General features: G+C 30.0%; 2 pseudogenes; one reads left to right on the forward strand and one right to left on the reverse strand.

Annotated features, from left to right (window-relative positions):
• Positions 1 to 6,834: 6,834 nt before the first annotated feature.
• On the reverse strand, positions 6,835 to 11,106 carry LOC107929589 (golgin subfamily A member 4-like; annotated as a pseudogene).
• Positions 11,107 to 11,713: 607 nt separating this feature from the next.
• LOC107929590 (PP2A regulatory subunit TAP46-like) lies at positions 11,714 to 15,556 on the forward strand (annotated as a pseudogene).
• The last annotated feature ends 7,042 nt before the right edge of the window (positions 15,557 to 22,598 follow it).

Below are 22,598 nucleotides of genomic sequence, written 5' to 3' on the forward strand. Positions count from 1 at the left end.
ATTTTGAAAGACTTAATTAAAATATTCAAAAATTTGAAGAGCACAATGAAAATTTTCCATAATGTTCTGGCTTCAATGAGGCTGATAATAATGATAATTTATTTTCATTAAATTTTAATATATTCTATCAATCTTTAGTTTTTAAATAACACCTTTAAATATTAAATAGATGTTATTAATTCAACTTTGATTAAATAAAAGAAAAGGAAAAAAATTGAAATTAGAAAAGATTGATTAAATTTCAAAAATTGGAAAAGAAATAAATCAAAAGTATAATTTAACCAAGAAAATATAGCGAAAATCCCTTTGGTTCCACATATAGAAAAATCTTGGGGGGCTTTGATTGATGGAATGGGTAAAATCATTAGTCATTGATTAGTTTAAGAAATTGAGATCGATATCTTTGGAAAAGTCACCTTAGCTTAAGCTAGTTGTTAAAGTAAGTTTAAGGCATAAGGTCAAGTTATAATACACGTCATTCAAATCACAAAACGGTCCAAAAACTCCCCTTTATTCCTTTATATAAATATAATAAATATAAGTAATAATGTCATTAAAAGAATAAATATAATTAATAAAATAAATTAAAAGCAAAATGTTGGGGGGGTCAAAAGGTGTGCAAAAACTATAAAGAGCCGGATATTTTGAATATTCCGAACTATTTTCTTTCCTAAAGAAGACAAAAAAGATTTTTAAAAAATTAATTAAGGCATGTAGTTGATATGATGGCGACTTTACTGCGTCAGAGAATAAATTTTCGACTCAACTTTACCTAACGACGACAGTATTTTGTTCATAAAAAAAAAAACAATATTATGTGAAGATGTGTCAGGTCGTTCCTCGATATAATTTTAAGTTTGGATTTGAGTTAAAAATACATTTAAAATTTTGTCCGTAACTGATTTGAATAGAAGTGTTAAAATTTAAGTTAGATCTGATTTTTTCTATTAATTAAATATATTTAAAAATATAAATTAAAAATAAATTAATAAAATTATTTATAATTAAATAATATCAAAATAAATATAATTTAATAAGTAAATATTTTTAAAATAGAAATAAAATTAACAATAAAATAATAGTTATATAATATCTAAAATAATAACAATAAAATAGTAGTAATATAATAGTGAAACAAAACAACAGCAAAACAAGGAAAATAACAGGAAAAAGCAGCAGTTTTTTTTTGTAAATTCAAGTCGAGCTAGGGCTGGGCTAAAAAAATTTACATGAGACTCGACCTGTTTAGAAAACAAGTTTTATTTTTTAGCCCAAATCTAATTTTTGAGCCTCTATTTTTACCTAAATCATTTTACTTTTTAAATGGGTTGAGTCACCTGACCGGAATGTAAATTATTTTTTATTTAAAGAAAAAGTGATTATTAAATTACTAACGTGATCTTTACCCTACATGAAAGCAATTTTTTTGGGGGGGTGGGGGGTTTATTGTGAGTCAGCAGACTTTAGGGCCTTCTTTTAGAATTTTGCAAATTGGTAGTTCAAGGTGGCTTGGCAAATTTAGACTTTTGATAATCATGTACTTAATGGATACAATATCTTGAGAAATAATTAAAAAATCGATAGAAAAATGACATTACATGAAAAACAATTATGAATATTGGTAGAAATATTCGAATGTCTAATGACATAAATAAAATAATGGTTAAACCCGTTGTAAGCATCAGGTCTGAAATATTTTCTTTCACATTAGTCCTTGATCTTGATAATTTTTCACGGTTTCGACTCATATAATAATATCGACATCTAAAAAAATATTAAATTTATATTAACAAAAAGTTGATAAAGTGATATAATTTTTTGATAAAGTGATATAATTTTAGAGTGTCACGTTATCACATAGATTAAAATTAGAAAAGTTGTTAAATTCTAGAACTAATATGGATAAAAAATACTTTAGGGACCCAAGTTAGGAAATGTTGCCAAGTTCAGGTGCCAAAAACTTGAACGTTTAAAAACTATTAGGTCTTATTATTTTTCAAGTCCCTAAGCTTTTCACATATTTAAAATTTAGTAATTTTATTTTTCAATACTAGTAATTTAATTCGTTTATTCTTTTAATTTAATAATTGAAATCCAATGGATAATATTGTAAAAAAGATCCATTAAATTCCTGAATTATATAAAACTACAAACACTAAATTTCAGAAGTGCGATGAGTGAAGGGACTGAGAGAAGAAATAGACCAAATTTCTATTAACACCAATACGTACGTGGTACTGGTATTTATCTTGAAATGCGAGTGAGACATTGATCTCACCATCAGAGGGTCAAACAGCTACAGTTATGATCTTTTTGGTATATCACATCTTGTAGTATTTGCCTTTTAGTCCATGCCATGCATGCATGGGTTTATAATTTTTGGGGTCCAATATTTATGTATATTTCTTTTTCGCCCATACCTTTCTACAGATGACCATATTTATTCTTATTCTCTTATAAATATATCCCTCTCATATCAACATTGAATTAGGTTGGCATGTTGGTCCCCCCTACATTAACCTCTAGCGGTGCTATACACCCATCAAATCTAATTTAATTTTTAGGGAATTTACAAGTATAAATATAATACAATTATAAATATAAATATAAATATATGTATGAATAATAATAAAGTACTAATCAGATTAAGAATCAGAATAATTTAAATTAATCTCATACATGACATGACAACGATACATAGGGGATTGGAGATCCACACAAGGCGACAACTGCGGAATGTGCCATTAAATTTTGAGAGGACTTATCTAAAAATTTCAAAAAAAATTAGGAGTCTAATTTAAAATTCCAAAAATTTTAGGGTCAATTTTCAAAATATTTGGAACGTTTAATTAAATTTTTTAATTAAAAATCTTAAATAATATGAGAGGCATAATTAAAATTTCCCAAAATTTTGCCAATGAAATACCGACCATGTGTGGCAATCATCCATATTAAATTTTAAATTTGAATACTCAAAGACTCAAAACATGAATTTTTGTCAATAATGTTGAGATTTTATTAACAAATTTAATTTAAATTCAAACATTCGAATAATTAATTAAATTAAACTCAACTTAACTTGATTTCATCGGTTAAATTTCAACTCGATTAAACTTAAAGGGAACAATGGGTTCCTCGATTAAACTTAAAGGGAACAATTGGTGATGGAACATAATTAACAAGTAACGACTTTTTAAGTAGGAATTAGTTAAAGCCTTGTGGTTGAAGCATTGGGAGATTTAGTGAAATTAATGTGAGCTTGATGGAATAACTAAAAACGAGATTTTATTTGATTTTATGTTAAATTCTGGATTGGAACTCAAAACTTGTGATATTGGCAATAATCAAAGATGGCAAAGATCTATTTTATTTTATGAAGATGGTCCAAATGGTAACTACCTATGTAATTATATTACTTACTAATATAGGAAGATGTGAGTTTGAGTATGTTGAAATATATTATTTTTATTTTTATGGGTTAGGAATGGGCTACAGTGTAACAGCCTAATTTTCAGTGGTGTCGGAACAGTAATTTGAGATCATTAAATCCAACAAATGAGTAGAAAATATTATTAATTTAGTGAGTATAAGTTAAATGTGAAGTTAGGAAAATTTTTGACATAGTGAAATGTACAAATATATATATATTAAAATAATTAGAATTGAAAACGAAGTATCGAGACCTCGGGAATTTTAAATCGAGCCATAAATATTTTTATAAATATTTATGGAGTGTTAATAAGTTAGTATTAAAGTTTCGTCAAGAAATTTTAAAGTACTGATAGCTAATTGAACAAAAAGGACTAAATTGTATCAAATGCAAATTTGTGGGAAATGATTAAATAGCTTAAATGATAAAAGAAAGAGGGTTTAAGAGGGAAATAGACCCAAGGTCTATTTGGGCTGGACGGCAAGAGCATGAAATCACCAAGAAAATAAGGGCAAAATTAGAAAATTGCAAAATTTACTTAATAAAGCTAGGACTAAAGTGGAATTATCTAGATTTCTCTTTATTTTTCTGCAGTCTCATCAGCAAAAACACCATGGAAGAGTTCCCTTAAGCTGGTTTTTCATATTTTTACTGCAATTAAGTTCAATTCTTGACTAATTCTTGAAATTTTTGTGTTTTTTTTTACTTTTACAACTTGGTCCATTTGTTGAATTCATTAGTTTTTGATTCTATGAAAGAAATTGAAAGTTTCTATGAATATGTGCTAGAAGTATATGATGATTTGACATAGAATTAGAGCTTTAAATTGTTTATATGCTGATTTTATTGAAAGAATTGAATAGAAAGTGAATGTTTGGGACCTAAATTGTAAAAGAGTTTGAAGTTAGAGTTTTATGTGGAAATTCTAAATTTCAATAGTTATGAAATAACTTATAATGTCTAGAAAAAGTATTAATTGAGAAAATTATCTTAATTAAGAGGTTAATTGAGCAATGACTGAATTGTATGAATTGTGAAATTTGGGGTAAAATGGAAATCTACATTTTGCACTAAAACTGTTTTGGGCAGCAGCAGTAGTTTAACTTTGAAAAATCACAAAAAATTGTATAAATCGAATTAGAGGATGAATAAAATATGAAATTAAAGCTTATTGAGTCTAGTTTCTTATAAAATAAATTATGTAAGCAATGGAATTGTAAATCATGAGATACAATAACTTTTGTGAGACAAGGTCAGAATGATTTCGGGTTCCCCTGTTCTGACTTTGTAAAATCATAAAAAAATTGGAAAAAAATAATTAAGGGATTAAATTTATATGTTTAAAATCCTTAAAGAGTATATTTTCAATAGAAATAAGCGGGAACATCATCTGAATCTCGTACGATGAGATAATTAATTCTTAGTGAAGAAGGGTCGGAACTGTCAGACAGCAGAACAGGGGCAACTTTAAAGAATAAACTGTATTTATTGGCTAAACCAAAAATTCTGAAAATTTTATGGTAATAAGATAAGTAAGTCTAGTTTTAGGGAAAATTAGCGGATCTTAATTTTGAGTTCTGTAACTTAAGATATAAATAATTTAGTGACTATGATGCAAATGGACAGTTTTGAATATGCATAAGTAAATAGTAAAATTATTGATAATGTTACTTGTTGCATGTTATATAAATTAAGGATGTGGAATGGAGAGGAGGAGGAGGAAAATATGTATGAATATTCAGCTAGCATGGCTAATTTGTATGTTTTAGGTTCATGGACTAAATTGAATAAAAGTAAAATTTTATGGGTAATTTTGTAAAAAAAATGTTAAAAATGACCAATTTGCATGAAATGGATTATTTTATTATTTAAATTACAAAATTGAATGAAATTATTAATTTAGCTCAAGATCAGGGAAAAACATGTTTTAAGGATTAAATTGAAAAGTGTTGAAATTATGGAAAATTCTGACATTTTATAGAATTCATAGGTTGTTATCAAATTGTGTGAGAATAACGGCTGGAAATAAGGATTAAGTTGAAATAATTTTATTTTATTTTAACCTAAAGATGAAATCGTCATTAATTAAAAGTTTAGGGGTAAAATGATAATTTTGTTTAGAGCATTAGTTGAATGTATTATAACATGAAATAAATGAAAACGACGATCAAATTTCTTTATAAAGATCCGGATGGCTTGAATACGAGACTTGAGCGTGGAAAAGAAAAGATATCGGATTAATAAAATATCTGATAAATGAATCGGTAACTCCGGTAATGCTCCGTAACTCTATTCCGGTGACGGATTCGGGTTAGGGGCGTTACATACAGATAGTTATAAGCATTGTGTAAAAAAAATATCAAAACCTATAATGAGATTGTTTATATATATATATATGGAATCACACTATAATTTATTTTATTCCCTTTTCCAATTATAAATTTATTTTGGGATTCAAATTTTAATGTTACTGAATAATATTTCAATACTTATTAGATTAAGAGGTTATTGGTTTAATTATACATATATATATATATCAACCGTTTCAATAAAGTCAATCATTATAAGTATTAATTATAGTAAATTTTGGAAGAGAATATATTTATATAGGAGGTTTAAAAACATAAATTTGATAATAAAAACATGTATTTTTTATGATAAAAAATTTAAACATTTAGATTTTATTATTCAATAAAAATCTATAAATCTATAAAATTTTGTAATATTATGGTCAAAATCTTAAACTTTCTAACAACAAAGTAAATTTTGTTAAGTATCCTTAATCGGTTTAACAAAGTAATTTTAATTTTAAATATTTTATTTAATTAAAAATGACACATGTCATCATTTGATAAATTTCGGAGGTTTTTTTTAAAAAAAACCTAAATAGAAAAAATTGCATAATTTGAATACCTATTTTTCATATAAGCACTTTTAAATATATTAAAAATGATTTATTTGATATAATAACCTTAAAAATTTTCGGCCATCAACAGAGAAATGTCTCCTTTTATATGTATGTGTTGAGGGCTGAGCCCATATTTGTTGTTTTATGATTATCCAACAGTTTAGTGGGCTTTTTGCATATTTCTTTGTGAAGTGCTTTTAGCTTTACAAAGATTTTGTTAATTTAATAATTAAATTAATAATGTTTTTCTTCTTTAAAAATTTCCATCATTCTATCAAACCAAGCCTAAAACTTTAACTCCAACACAAGCAAAAAAAAAAAAAAAAAAGGACACAAGAGATTCATTTATCTGATTTCTTCAGAAAAACAACTACATATATTATACAGCGTTTTCTTTTGGCAAAATCATAAACTTCTAGAATTGAACTATTAAACTAATGCCATTTTGAAGTATATTAACAAATTTTTTATCATTTGGGAGGTCGAAAAAATTAAGTAAAATTCAAAATTATTCATGTTGCAGTAAATTGTATTGACTAACTTGTATATGTTGGAATACAGAGTTCAAGGAAGAACTTGGTATTATAGCTCTTACATGATATGATATGATATTACCTTCTAAAACGTATCATTCCGTCACAAGCCAATGTCCCTTCAAGATCTCCGATGATTCAAGCTATACGAACCTCGAGACCTCTTTGAACTTCCTGAAACAAAGATCTTACATTATCGGAGAACCGTTTCATGTCAATGGTATGTACCTTATCTAGCTCCACCCCGATGAACCCAGAGACTATTTTGGGTTGAATTTCCATTAACTTTTGGCCTGTTGCAACCATGTATCTCTGCAGTTGGAATGTCTCCTCAAGGTAATGTTCTAGTTTTCTAGTATCTCCTTTGCTTTTTTTAGTACTACTACAATCTCCTTGGTTCACGTCTATGTCATTGTCGTGCTGAAAATTGAAATCGGTAAAAATGATAAGAAAACAGGAATTACCATTGTATTGGCTATAAGCAGAAAAGTATAAGCTTTCTTACCATCCGTTTACAGAGATCATCGGTCTTCCCTTGAAGGGACTGATAGCGGCCGACTTGTTTGTTTAGCAAAGATATAGACAATAGAAAGCCTTTCATCCCATTGTCGCTGCTTCCTTCCGTGTCCTCTCCAGTTTCTTGCTTTCCTGTTAACCTCTCGAGCAAGAGAAGTTGTTGCTTCAGCCTTTTGATCTTGTAGGAAACTCCAAGAGCTTGAAGATCCATCCTCCATAGGGTACTTTTGGTTTTACTCAATGACTGCCTAGGTAATTCAACTGAACCGGCTAGTGCCGAACTATTAGTTTCTTTCTCGACTGGATCTGGTTTAGGAGTTTCTTTCTGTTCTTTGAATTCCTTTTCGGGTACTTGGACTATCAATCTGATGTTTTTGGTCTCCTTGTTTGATGGGATTTCTTGAGACTCATCAAGCAATGTTGTGTTTGTTTCTTGCTCCTTGTCGGTTGATTTTTTCTTTATAATCTTCACATTGGGCCAAACTGTATCATGTGTTAATAATGCTGGATCATGCAGAGATAAGTTTATTAGGTTGTTCTTGTGACAACTCAAAGGCTGTTCCTTCAAGGAGTCCAATTCTTCTTCTTTTTCCAGTAGCAAGGCTTCTAATTTCATATTGTCCTGTCTCAGTTGTGACATGTCCTGGTTCAATCCTTCAGCATGGGACTGCATCCGCTTTGATTCTAGTTCCATGCTCAGTAGCCGCCAACGAAAAGCCTCTAACTTCTCATCTTTCAGTCTCATTTGTTCTGCAAAGGCATCCAGTTCCAAATGATGCCTCTTCTCAATGACAGCTGCATACTTTTCTGCTTCATCTCGAACCCAATGTTCCAACCTTTTGACATCAGTTGTCATCACTGCTTCAATGCAAGAACAGAAAAACAAAAAGGGGGAATAAAAGCACAGAACAAACAAAGAAAATGATCTTAAGTTCATGACAAGTTAAGCATTTGACTGGATCTTGTTCTTACCCCAATCCTCACTCATTTCTGGGGAGTTACAATCCATAAGAGGAGAACAGATCGCTGGGTCTGTTTTTAGCTCTGAAAGGTCATATTCAAAACCAGCATCAGTCGGCAGTGATCTGGTTTTGGCAGAGTTAGAAACCTCTTTGGCACCAAAGGAAGCATCTAATTTTGCACTGGCTTGGTTAGCAAACATGGCCTTCAATGAATGTCTCTCATGTCTAGACTCAGATACTGCCCTCCACCTTTCTGTTTCTAGTTCAGCTTGTTTCTTCTTTGTCTTTGATACTTTAACCTCCTTCAAAAGCAATTGCTTCTCTGCGGTATCCAACTTAGTTTTCCTCAGCATTGCAGACAAGACCTTATCTTTCTGTTCCAAGTCCTTCCGCATTTTCGCGATTTCCATGGACAAATTTTGAGCCAACAAAACTGACTCCTCTTTTTGCTCTAGGACTGCATCAAGCTCCAGCTTTGTAGCTTCAACTTCTCTAAAGGCTCGCCCCATCTCTGCTTCAAGTCGCCGTTGGTTTGAAACGATCTCGATAAAGGCAGTTTTGTGCTTCCAAAGCTCATTAGAATGCTCTTGAGCTTCCCATTTTGCAGCTTCCTTCAACTCTTCCGCAATACTTTCAAATTCCATTACCTTTTCTTCTAATTCCTTCCCCTTTTGCTCCATTTCTTCAATTACCTTATCCTTAGACTCCACCACCATCTCCATTTCATTCAACTTTTTGTTCAAGTCATCGATTTCTTGGTCTTTCTTTTTCTCAAGGACTCTTAATTCATTTAAAAGAGCTCAATTTGCTGCCTAAGTGACTTTCTTTCCATTAACCATCCTTGCTCTTGAGATGCAAAGATGCTCACAACCTTTTCATTTGCCTTTGCATCTTCATGTCTCCTTTTCTTTAACTCCTCGATCTCTATCTTAGCAATCTCGAGCTTTCGGAGAAGCTCGCACTGTGCTTCATTGGCTTCTTCTCTCTGGATTCTCCATATAAGCAATCCCAAGAGTTGAGCACTTCCATGAAGCATTTTATCTCGGGATTCAGACCATTTCTCATCTTCCTTTTCGGGTCCTGTAAGGAGTCTGAGAGCAAAAAAGGCACAAGAAACACCAATATACATTGGATACAAGCTATCCTTTTTGTCTTCGGAGAAAATTGGATATGAACCAGAGATTCCCTTCTCATCCATAGCTGAGGAACTTGTTTCTTTCTTTACCTCTGGAACTGAAATTCCAGGCATTCACTGTTTTGATTCAGACCCATAAAAGAAAACATATGATATATTCATGGCAATATAGTCACTCAGAAAAGGACAAATAATTGAGCACAAAAAGGGATAACAATAATGGAGGAACAATAATATCCTACACAGTAAGCAGCACAAGGACACCTTATAAAAACAGGACAATCCATGACAAGAATAATGTAAAACTTACAAGAATAAAAGGTTGAAAGATGTCTTCAATTCAAAACTAGACAAAATGCTAGAAAGTAGAGCCCCCAATGCTGGTTTTCCATGGAAATCATGTAAGGGATAGCCAAAGAAAAAAAAAAACCCAAAGTCGCAATTTATCCTTTTTATAAAATGATCAGGGAATACCAAAAGCATGAACTTTTACATGTGAAAAACTCTGCGAAATCTGTTAAACAAAAGGGCAAACCTTTTACAGAATGGAAGGGCTTGTTCCCTGGTTTTCAGTGACCTGATAACCCACATGCTATCCCATCAACTTTTTTTAAATAATTCTTCTGATGGTTTGTCACCAATACTAACAAGGAAAAAAGTTTGAAGACCTTAAATAAATGTTTCCTTGAACAATCCTGGAAATATTTTATTGTTTCCAAAGTGTCTTTCAGTTTTAAATGCATGAACTTATTAGTTGAAAATTAAAACTGTAATAATAATCTGGAAAAGGAAAAGAATTGAAAATTTATTATGAAACTACTTTTCAGTTAAAATATAAATGTGTAATTTAATTCCATTTTTAATGATTTAGGACCATATGGAAAATTATGTTGTAGACTTTAGAGTACAACTCTTACCAGACCTATAATAAATCAAGCCAATACCTAAAGATTATATTGAAAATATCAACCATATAAGTATTAAGGTTGGACCGCATTATTTTGTTAGAATTGGACTAGATAAATTGGTTGGAATGAAAATAAGTTAGTATATTAGTTGGACAAAAAATTAAATTAATTTGTAAACAAATTACTCCGAACCGGACAAAAAATCAGCAGTTAAACCGATTTATAAAATTTTTTAATTTTATAACATTTTAATTATTATTAAATGGACGAATAAATTAATTAAACTGAAAAATCACCTAAAACATTGTTTCGGTTTTTAAAACACTGTTAAGCAAACAAAAAAACCTTAGACCAATGCATTTATCATTTATCGGATAATCAAAACTCATGAAAAGTTAAAGTCAAAGAAAAAAAAAAACCAATTCTATGTGGTTCAATTGCTTCCCTAAAAGCCTAACAATATCCCAATTCCCAACAATTAATACTCAAATCGAACCCTAATGCTTGACAATGTTAATGAAGACTCAATTTACTTAAACAGGATGGCAATTTGATACAATTTATTACCTGCGAAAGCTCCTTGGTTGACCAAAAATGGTGGCGAAGAGCATTATCTGTAAACAAAGAGAGGAAATCTTCAATGGGTCCAGAACTATTAGGGTGTTTCGATTTGCTTCCTTGGTTGAGGAAATGATATGCAAATCAATGGTATTAAATCAGTTTTGTTTTGTTTACATGATAAAAAAAGAAGTATATAAATGGAAAAGAGAAGAGCACTCACAGCTCCATGATTGTAATTTATATATGTATATTCCGAGATCTGCTTTTGGAATTTGGATTAACCCAGCACTTGATTATACTCAAAGCAATCAATAAAAAATAAATTATTTTAAAAAAATGTGAAGAATATGAGCTAAGTGTGACCCTACTGTGGATGTTGCATTGAATAATAATTAGAAGGCTTCCATTTCCATCAAAAGATTCTTCCTCTTGCATTTCTTATATGTATTTTTTTGTATATTCTTCGATCTAAATGATAATAAAGAAAATGTGAATTGACTTTTAAAATATCCATCAAACATGGCGAAATGTTTTTGAATGATTATAATATTTGGTGGAGTGACGTGGCATTCCGGTGAAGTCGCGGGGATTCCAGAAATTTTTTTCCATGAAAGGTTTGAGAACATGGAGCACTAGTGCAGAGGAAAATTACGGTAAAATTACTCTAAAACCCTTGTATTAATAGTTAGATTATATTTTTAATTTATTTTTAATATTAAAAATTAGTCCATGTATATTACACATGTACACATGGTACATTCAAATCAAAATCATCGCAAATTGTTAAATTCAAAATTTTGTCTCGATGAATTTGCGAAATTTCTAGGTTTTTGGATATAGATCCATGTGTGAGAGCAAAATGGAGGACATGCCATTGCCTGCTCTCTTCGAACAAACGAGTAAGATCCATCTGACGGCCACGGAGTCCGGTGCTGATCAGGTACGCTCCCTTCTCATGCTTGATTCAATGTCCCTTTACTACCTTCTTATCTGATAAAATTTGCACTCCGTGGATTCATAGGATCTGGTAAAGAAAGGATGCGAGGCACTGGGTAAGTGCGAGGACATGATAAGCAAGCTAGGACTTTTTTCATCAATGAGACCATTGATGACATTAGCACCACCAATCTCAAGTATATTCTGGTAATCTTCAATATTATAATTCCCTTTCCTTTTTTGATAAATCAGTTGTCCGTAGTATCTACATTAAGTTTCAAAAAAGAAAAAGCTCCATTTGAAATTTGGATTTCTAATTATTTCATAATGTTTCTGGAATTACTTATTTTTGTATTATGCTGTAGTTATGTCATAGCGTCAAGGTTTTAACGTTTTTTTTCATTTCAGGTGCCATTTTATCTTGCAGAGCTGACTGAAAATATTGTGCAGGACGATAGGATACAGATTCTCAAAACTTCACAGGCAAAATTGAAAGTAAGTTTAGTTCATAACATGAAGTGTAGTTGAAAGATTAGTCATAATACTGAATAGTGTTGCTTGATAGCTGTTTACTTTTTAATCTGTTTCAACTTGTAGTCTATAGTCCATCTAGTATGTAAATTGGAACTTATAGAAAGTGTGGTGTCTTCTAGGAGCTCATGTCTTTTTGCGAGGCAATGGAGCTTGTACCACAGGAAGAGTTGGAAGTCGCCGTACAAGGAGCATCAAATTCTTTTGCTGATCAAAGGGCCTTAAAGGTAGTTATGTATACTCCTGCTAACAGCATGATTTGTATTTTTTTGGGGAGGAATACATAGATTCGAATGGAAATTCTGTTGTGGTGTACGTGCTTTTTTGTGCCTGCAATCAGATTGCTCGGTTCAAACGCCAAAGAGCAGCAGAAGCAAAGCTGACAGAAATAAAGGAACAGAAGGAACGACGCGAGCGTTCAACAAAAGCTGCTGCCATATCCACTCCTGTTGAGCATGGAGAGGAGGATGTGCTGTATGACGACAGGGAGGAGGAACGAGAGGTTAGTCCTATCCGTACAATGGTTTTTAAACTCTTCTCTAGATGTGACATTATTGTTAAGACTTTCCTGTTTATGTTGTTATCATCTGAAAATCTGCAAAATCATGGAACTTATAGAAGCTATTGCATGAAATGTTGCACAAGAACCTCTAGCAACTCTTTTATATCAACTATATCAGAAAACCAGGATTTAGGGAGGTTTTAGTTAAGGTACTATAAGAAGATTTCTTTTGAATTTGTTTGTCGTTTGAATTACTTTTTGTGCTACTGCTCATGAAACCAGAGATCAGGGAAAGTTTAGTTAGGGCTACTACAGAATAAGATCCCCCCTGAACTGTTTCTCTGTTTGTTTCTAATTCTTGTACGATTTTCATAAGCAATTTCTAGCAAGAATTGTAATTGTGTTCTGGTTGACTATGGTGCCTAGCAGTTTGAAATGTCATGTGAGGTAATACATTGCTAAGTTATAATTTGAAGCTTTGTGACTTGAGTTTTACTTTATATGATGTGTGTAAGTGTTAGCATTTTTTTCCTTCCTTTTATCTGATCTACTATTACTAGGACTGAATTGGGATGGCCCTTCTTATTTCATGAAGTCTCTAGCTGATGCTAAAAATTATTTTGGTTATTTAGTTGTCAGAATAAATCTATTATGCGTTAAAGTTGGAACTGAAATATTATACCTAATGCTTATTGTTGAAAATATTATTTGTGCTTGTTTTGGTTCCACAAAACTTTCTGCTTTCTCTAAAAGAATGATATTCCCCTTGTGCAGGCTTGGCTTACCACCATCTCATTGGCTATTTGTAAGGTTAGTCTTATATGTCACTACTTCAAAGGTGTTTTCACCATATAGGGATATCTTTGTTCCACGAATTGTAGGCTTTTGATCTGCTTGAAATGCTAAAGAAGGAAGAAGAGATGCTTTCTGGCATTAGGGAAAAACACCTAAAGGTATTATTCTTCTTAAATTAGACTCTCCTTTTTTACTGAAAATTTTTGTTTCTTTACCTTGTTAACATTTTTGAGGTGAGTTGTGCTGAAAATTTTACACCACAAGAAGACTCGAAGCTTTTAAGCTAAGCACTACCTAAGCTCGACACCATACTTTCCACTTAGGAGGCGTACGGCATCACTGGAGTTAAACATTTTATGCTGTTAGGCATTAGAAAGGGAAACATAAATGAACAATGCCGAGGCTGACACTGTTCACCCCACTGAAGAGTTTGGTTACTAGATATTTCTGATAAATAGAAAGGGAACCATAAATTTGCATTGCCTTCATTCTTGATACTTGCTAGAAGTCCAACTGATCATTGATTTTGTAGAAAATTTGAGATTTTGCAATAAATTACTCGATCTGCTAAAACATTGTACTGTTGTTTAAATGATAAATTACTCGATCTGCTACAACCTTTCACTTATTATCGGACCAACCTTGACTTGTTACAATTTCTGACTGATAATATAACCAATTTCTTGTGAATTGCTTAGACCAGTGATGTTGGCCAGCTTCAGTCGGTAACTTGTGCTGAAAAAGATTCATTGTTTTTCTTTTCAGGGTTTTAGAAAAGTAATTGTTTGAAGCAATCATCATATTCATTTCTTACTTTTTTTGCTCCAATTTTGAAAGTTAAAGCCTAATGAACTACTTTCTAATGTGACTATGCATTGGTACATTTATATTTTTCCTTGTATACCAGGAAGGGGAAAAGGAGTTTTCTCAGGCTATCCTAGATGATCGCACCAAGAAAGCTGAGGCATGGCATCGTGATGCTGCAACTCGGGCTCAATATACTAAACCTGCACCACCTATCACGTGTGCTACATTTGCTCAAGATGTTATAGAAGGAAGGGCAAATGTTTCACAGGCACATGACCACAAACACGAGCCAATAATCTTTGGACCACAAAGCCTTATAGGTGGAAGCTTTACAAGTGAGAGGGAAAGGATGGCAGCCCAAGTTTTCCAACCTTTTCATAGGTAAATCCCTGTCCTCTAACACTACTTTTATGTATATTCTGTTCTGTTCTCTGGGATGATGCAGAGCTTTGAGCATCAAATTCTCTTGTTAAACACCTTGCACCATATCATGCCAAATTAACATGTGATGATGAGCAGATACTGATTGCGGTCATACATAACAAATTATCTTGTAGGATGCCGACGATGAGCATCGAGGAAGCTGGTCTGAAAGAGATGGAAATGATGAACAAATGGCAGGAGAGGAATGCAAAAATGTTCGAAGAAGCTAACTCGGCATGGTATAAGGACCGCCCGAAGTTGGGACAGAGTGAACATGATGAAGATGATGATGCTGCCCAAGAGAAGGCGAGGGCATGGGATGACTGGAAAGATGATAATCCTCGAGGTGCTGGCAATAAAAAGCTCACACCCTGCGGGTGAAAGCTGACAAGTAAGTTCTTATACTTTTCTTATAACGTATTCTTTCAGACCTAATTAATGGTGGTTTTAGGAACATTCTTCGAAATCTATATTTATTATAGATTTTCACTTAACGAAATTTTAGCAGTTTGCTTTGAGTAATGTATAAAATTCACACGTCAATTAGAACAAAATTGAAGTGCTTCGAATTTTGTCTTACTCTATTTATATTTGTCTATTTTTAACTAAGTCTATTTTATTCTTATCTATATTGCCACTTTTAATTTAATGTTTACATTCTAATATTATATATTATCATAGATCTGACTTTATGATAGAAATTATATAATATATAGAATTATTATAAATAAAATATTACATAATTAAAAAAATAGGTCGGATCGAGTTGGGCTTAAGCTTGATTCGCGTTTTAAATGAGTTTAATTTTTTAGTCTAAGATTATTGTAACAACCCCTACCCGTATCTGTCGCTGGAATAGAGTACGAGGCATTACCGAGAAACACGAAACAATTATAGATAATTTAAATGCATTTTCATAACAACTTGTCTTGATTTCATACTATTTCGTATTTAAGCTTTATTCACTAAAGTTTTTGAAATATCATCTTTATGCAAATAACACACATGAGGTACATAATTCCGTAGTTATAAATGAACACATTTATCAAACATATTCCATGTTTTTATATATATATCATAGTCTCAAATTTACATGTATCAATTACCATCACTTCCTCGTATTTCAGACAAATACGTGTAACAATTCATAAATATACAATTCACTAACTCTTCCTGCCAATCACGATTTAAATTGCCAAATCACTTATTGAGCCCAATTTCAATGTACACTAAAATCTATCATATAAATTTGGATGTACGTATTTATCAATAAATTCCATGTACAGATATCATCATCTCTTATTTCCACATACATTTACTTTCCACATTCATGAATTCAAATAGCATATACAAGACATACCAATGTATTTCAGGTACGTTTTCATGATATTTCATTTCGAACTTAGATTATTTCATACTAGAAGTTTTCTCATTAACTCATTTGGAATACCAATTCATACGGATAATACACTCAAGGCGTAGAAATATATAATCACAAATGAACTCATTCATCAATCGGGTTTTATGCTCATGTCTCATCAACTCGTATTTCCTTATGTCACATAATTCCATGTAATACTTACCAAACTTTTTCAAATTAGTGAACATCTTACGGAATTGGTCTGCACCGGTATGCACTGAATTTCACTGACAATCACTGATGCCATAGCATAGCTATGGTCTTTTCACTAGAATGCCATAGCTCAGCTATGGTCTTACATTTTATACACATATCACACCGATGTCTTATCCCAGATATGGTCTTACACAGAAATCACTTGTCACTTGTAGCCGAAGCTATCACTATTCACTGATTAGGTAGCCGGAGCTACCATTTTTCACTAATCAAGTAGCCGATGATCAGGTAGCCGAAGCTACCACTTTTCATTGATCAGGTAGCCGAAGTTACCACTTTTTACTTGCCATTTGTCCTTGATCAGATAAGTGTAGCTGAAGCTATCACTTATCAGTTTCATTTGTCCTTGATCAGATAAGTGTAGCCAAAGCTATCACTTATCACTTTCACTTATCCTTGATCAAATAAGTATAGCCGAAACTATCACTTATCACTTTCATTTGTCCTTGATCAGATAAGTGTAGCCGAAGCTATCACTTATCACTTTCACTTGTCATTGATCAGATAAGTGTAGCCGAAGCTATCACTTATCACTTGTTGCCATGGTCCAACCATGGTCTTTTCCTTCAATTCATCTTGTCACTGAATTGTAATGCTCAACTTGATCATTTATTCAATTTTCATGTTTTTACATTATTCACGATTTTATCATCAATACATATAAAATAACACATCATGAAATTCATAAAATTAACAAATGGTCACTAAAATTTAGTTATACAAACTCACAAGTACGATTTTTGTATTATAACGATATGCATAATTTCATAATAAATATTCCAAATAAAACATTATATCATTTCTAATTCAACATTTATCGATTATAATCGGGCATGTGATCAAGTCATTCATATATATATATTTACTTTTCCTCCTCCTCCTCTCCATCCACATCCTTAGTATAAATAACACACTTGTAAGTAACATCATCCATAATTTTCACTATTTACTTATGTGAATATTCAAGCTGTCCATCCGTGTCATAGTCACTAAATCATTTTTATCTTGAGCTACAGAACTCGAAATTAAGATCCATAAATTTTCCCAGAAACTAGACTCATATTTTTTCTTGCCATAAAAATTTCATAATTTTTGGTTGGGCCAATTAATACAGTTTATTCATTGAAGTCTCCCCTGTTCTGCTGTCTAACAGTTCCGACCCTTCTTCACTAAAAATTAATTATCTTCTCGTACAGAATTCGAATGATGTCCTCGTTTGTTTCTCTTGAAAATAGACTCATTCAGGATTCTAAACATATAAATTTAAGCCCCTAATTGTTTTTATCCAATTTTTGATGATTTTTCAAATTCAGAACAGGGGAACCCGAAATCATTCTGACCTTGTCTCACAAAATTTATCATATCTCATGATTTACAATTCCATTGCTTACATAATTTATTCTATAAGAAACTAGACTCAATAAGCTTTAATTTCATATTTTATTCATCCTCTAATTTCATTTTCAAAATTTTTGGTGATTTTTAAAAGTTAGACTACTGCTACTGTCCAAAACAGTTTTAGTGCAAAGTGTTGATTTCCATTTTCCCCCAAATTTCACAATTCATACAATTCAGTCCTTACTCAATTAACCCCTCAATTAAGATAATTTTCTCAATTAATACTTTTCCTAGACATTAGAAATTATTTCATAACTATTGAAATTCATAATTTCCACATGAAACTTTAACTTCAAACTCTTTTACAATTAGGTCCTAAACATTCACTTTCTATTCAATTCTTTCAATAAAATCAGCATATAAACAATTTGAAGCTCTAATTCCATGCCAAATCATCATATAGTTCCAGCACATATTCATAGAAACTTTCAATTTCTTTCATAGAATTAAAAACTAATGAATTCAACAAGTGAACCTAGTTGTAAAAGTCACAAAAACACAAAAAATTCAAGAAATAATCAAGAATTGAACTTACTTGAAGTAAAAATATGAAAAACCAGCTTGAAGGAACTCTTCCATGGTGTTTTTGCTGATGAGAATGCAGAAAAATAAAGAGAAATCTAGATAATTCCACTTTAGTCCTAGCTTTATTAAGTAAATTTTGCAATTTTCCAATTTTGCCCTTAATTCTCCTTATTTTCTTGCTGATTTCATGCCTTGCCGTCCAGCCCAAAGAGACCTTGGGTCTATTTGCCTTTTAAACCCTCTTTCTTTTATCATTTAAGCTATTTAATCATTTCTCACAATTTTACATTTGATACAATTTAGTCCTTTTTGTTCAATTAACTATCAGAACTTTAAAATTTCTTGACGAAACTTTAATACTAACTTATTAACGCTCCATAAATATTTATACAAATATTTATGGCTCGATTTAAAATTCCCGAGGTCTTAATACCTCGTTTTTCGATTCTAATTATTTTAATATTTATTTTTAGTATGCTATTCACTATTTAAAATTTTTTTTCCTAACTTCACATTTAACTTATACTCACTAAATTAATAATATTTCCTACTCATTTGTCGGATTTAGTGATCTCAAATCACTGTTCTGACACCACTGAAAATTAGGCTGTTACAATTATATTTTGGGCTTAATATTTTTATCTAAACCCTTTCAAATATCGGTTCTAATTTTGGATTTGAGCGAATGACTTACACCGATACGAATTATTAAATGTGCTAAAAATTTTTGTTTAAGATTTAAAGAAAATATTTAATACCCTAACAGTGGAATTTAAAAGTTTCACAAATAGAGTTAAGTTGATGATCAGTGTATATAGAGTATGGTAAAAAATATTTAAAAATAAATCTATAAAAGAAATGAAACATATGATAAATTTATAATTTTGCTTGTTGAGTCAAAAGAGTGTATTATTAGAATATCAAATATTTGCCTTGAGATTTAAGTGTTGGTATTATTGTCTAAAAGTGCTCTAAAAAAGTAAAATATCTATTTTAAACATATATTGTAAAGTTAAAAAAAAGTATTTAAATGATGTTCAAATTCATCAATACTATGATATTTTAATAAAAATATAAAAAATAACTTATTATTAATTATTATTAATATTTTATATATACTGCATAAACAATTAATGTTAATTATTTGTAAAATTTAATTTAAATACATAAATAGTGGTGTATACCATATAAATATTATACAAAATACATTAGATTTTAAAAGTGTTTTTTAATTAAAAGTTAAATTTCAGCTTTAGAAACCATAATATTTTAATTTAAATTTATTTAAATTAATTTTATATAAAATATAACAAACACCATCATAATAATATTTATTATTTTATAAAGAAAATTTTTAATAATTTTGAATTAAATATATAAATAAAGATATTATGAGACAATTTGGAAGACAAATATTTCAATTATATTAATTAATAATTTATAAAAATATTAGAGATAAATAAAGGATAATTTTTTCATATATGCTGGAAAAAAAAACTTATTTCAGAAACTATGTTGTTGTTGTTTTTTTTTTAATTTATCGATCTATATTATTTTTTAATAGAAAAAGGAAAATAATCTTACTGGACGTTTTTTCACTGAATATTGGCAATTCAACTCTTTTGATCAGGTAGTTAAATGTTTGAGCTTTTGTCCTTGAGTCCTAGATTCGATTCCGCTCCTACTCATTTATATTTTTTTTTCATGTTGTTTTAAGCTTTTATTATTTTTAATTAATATTTTAATACATTAGCTCTTTTTCCTATATGGTTAGATAATTGTGATTTCATCTTTGAGTCCTAAGTTCAATTTCTCTCATAAGCATTTTAATATGTATTTTCATTTCATGTTGTTTCAAGATTTTTTATTATTTTTAATTTATGTTTATAATTAATAAATATATTGTTTTCAAGTTTTTTTTATTTTTAATGCATCTATTTAGTTAATAACTCTTTTATTTACAAAATCAAATAATTATTGTAAATATAATTATTTTTAGTAAATATAATTTTTATATGTGTAATATTTATCTTTCAGTCCATATCATGAGTGTAGTAAATTGATATGTTATATATTTTTGTATGTGTATTTGAAATATTTTGTATATAAAAATATTTGAAATATCATACTCACAATGTAGATGAAAAAACAATAATTTTTGAAATATTTTACATATTTGAAATAATAATGATATTTGAAATGATTATTTGATTTTATAATATTAGAAATCACTGTACCCCACAATATAGGTGAAGAAAATAAATATTTGACATATAAATATTATATATAAAGAAATATATATCTAAAGAATTGGTTAATGTTTTTAAAAAATAATTAAATATTTATTATTTGATTTTATAAATAAAAAAGAGATGAATTAAAAAATTGAAAACAATATATTTATTAATTATAAAAATTAATTAAAAATAATAAAAAACTTGAAACAATATAAAATAAAATAAAAATACATAATAAAATGCTTATAAGAAGAATCAAACTTAGAATTCAAGGATAACATCACAATTATCTAACCATCTAACCACAAAAACCTAATGTGTCAAAAATATTAATTAAAATTAATAAAAACTTCAACAACATGAAATAAAGAATATAAATGTGAATAGAAGAAGAATCAAACTCGATATACAAAAATAAAAATATTAATATTTAATCATCTAACAAAAAATTAAATTAAACGTATTTTATTTTCTCATCCCGAAAAAACAATATAAACCGATAAATTTCAAAAATTTCAACTAACTTTCTCAATTTTTTTTAGCATATATATATAAATCACCCGATAAATAAATATACATAACAATTGTTTTAAAAGAAAAGTTTTGGTTAAACGGAATTTTAGTACGGAATTGTCAGTTTGGTCTGTTAATCTTATTTATTGACTATTCAAAAGTAGGGGGGTGCTCTCCACCCTCTTCTTTATTATTCTCCACCTTTGCAGCTATAACTATTCCTTATGGGTTTAATAATAATTAAGTTGCTTATTTATTATCCAGAGATGCCACACAATGCCAGCCTGTGACAGACAGGTAATAACAAACTACTTTGTTTTCATAAGAAAAACTACATGCAAATTCCAAAGTGAAGTTATAAAGACTGTCCCTTGTCCGGTAGGATTTAGGACAGCTCCTGTTTAAACCACGTGGATGTTTTATACTTTGTTTTTGCTGACTAATGATATCTCTCTTTAATTTTCTTTACAGGTGAAAAATAAAATATCATGAAAGCTGTTATGAGTATTATATTTTGGGTCTTTTATTTATTTTTATATGATATTTTTATTAAAATTTTATTTATTTATATTGTTAAAAATTAATATAGCTGATAAAATAAACAAATAATTATATGTACCTCATACTAATATATATGTATAAGGATCATCTTTTAATAATAGAAATAAATAAATTTTTAATAAAAAAATTTATTTACTCTTTGATCTAACGTATGAAAATTAATTTATTTAATTTTTTAATAAAAAATAAAATATAATCTGACTTTTAATATAAAAATTGTTTCTATGATAGTTTTGCCTTTTTATTTAGGATGAGTTTGGGACGGCAGTGCGGTGCGTTTAGCTTACTTTTTGTCTCACGCTACAGTATCTAATCTCACCGCCGCCACTGTTTTTATACTAACCACAAGTAAACGCACCGCCAATTCAAACTCACCCTTAATAAATATCTTCAGAAATGGGTTAGGGAATACACGTGCTACAAGACAAATGGGCAAGGAACATGACAGGCAAAATGAATGCACACCATCTTTAGCAAAATGTTGGAGAGAAATTGTATGTGCTTGATTTGGATGGCTTTTAGTTTTAGATTCAAAGACAGGCTTATAAATCGTAGACTCACTCATTGCTAGGTGATAAGCAATATTTTTGAAACCGAATAAGATAGGTGAATTAAATTAATTGGACAAAAAATTAATTAAGATACCGATATGAATAATTGATAAGTGAATTGCTTGAATCAACTTTTTAGATTTTAAAATTTTAATAATTTATTTAATTAAATTAGAAGGATCGGTGAATAGATATTTTGACTAGTTGTCGGTTCTGAAAATGTTGGTGCT

Source organism: Gossypium hirsutum, chromosome A12 (genome assembly GCF_007990345.1).
Source record: "Gossypium hirsutum isolate 1008001.06 chromosome A12, Gossypium_hirsutum_v2.1, whole genome shotgun sequence".
Classification (NCBI taxonomy): domain Eukaryota; kingdom Viridiplantae; phylum Streptophyta; class Magnoliopsida; order Malvales; family Malvaceae; genus Gossypium; species Gossypium hirsutum.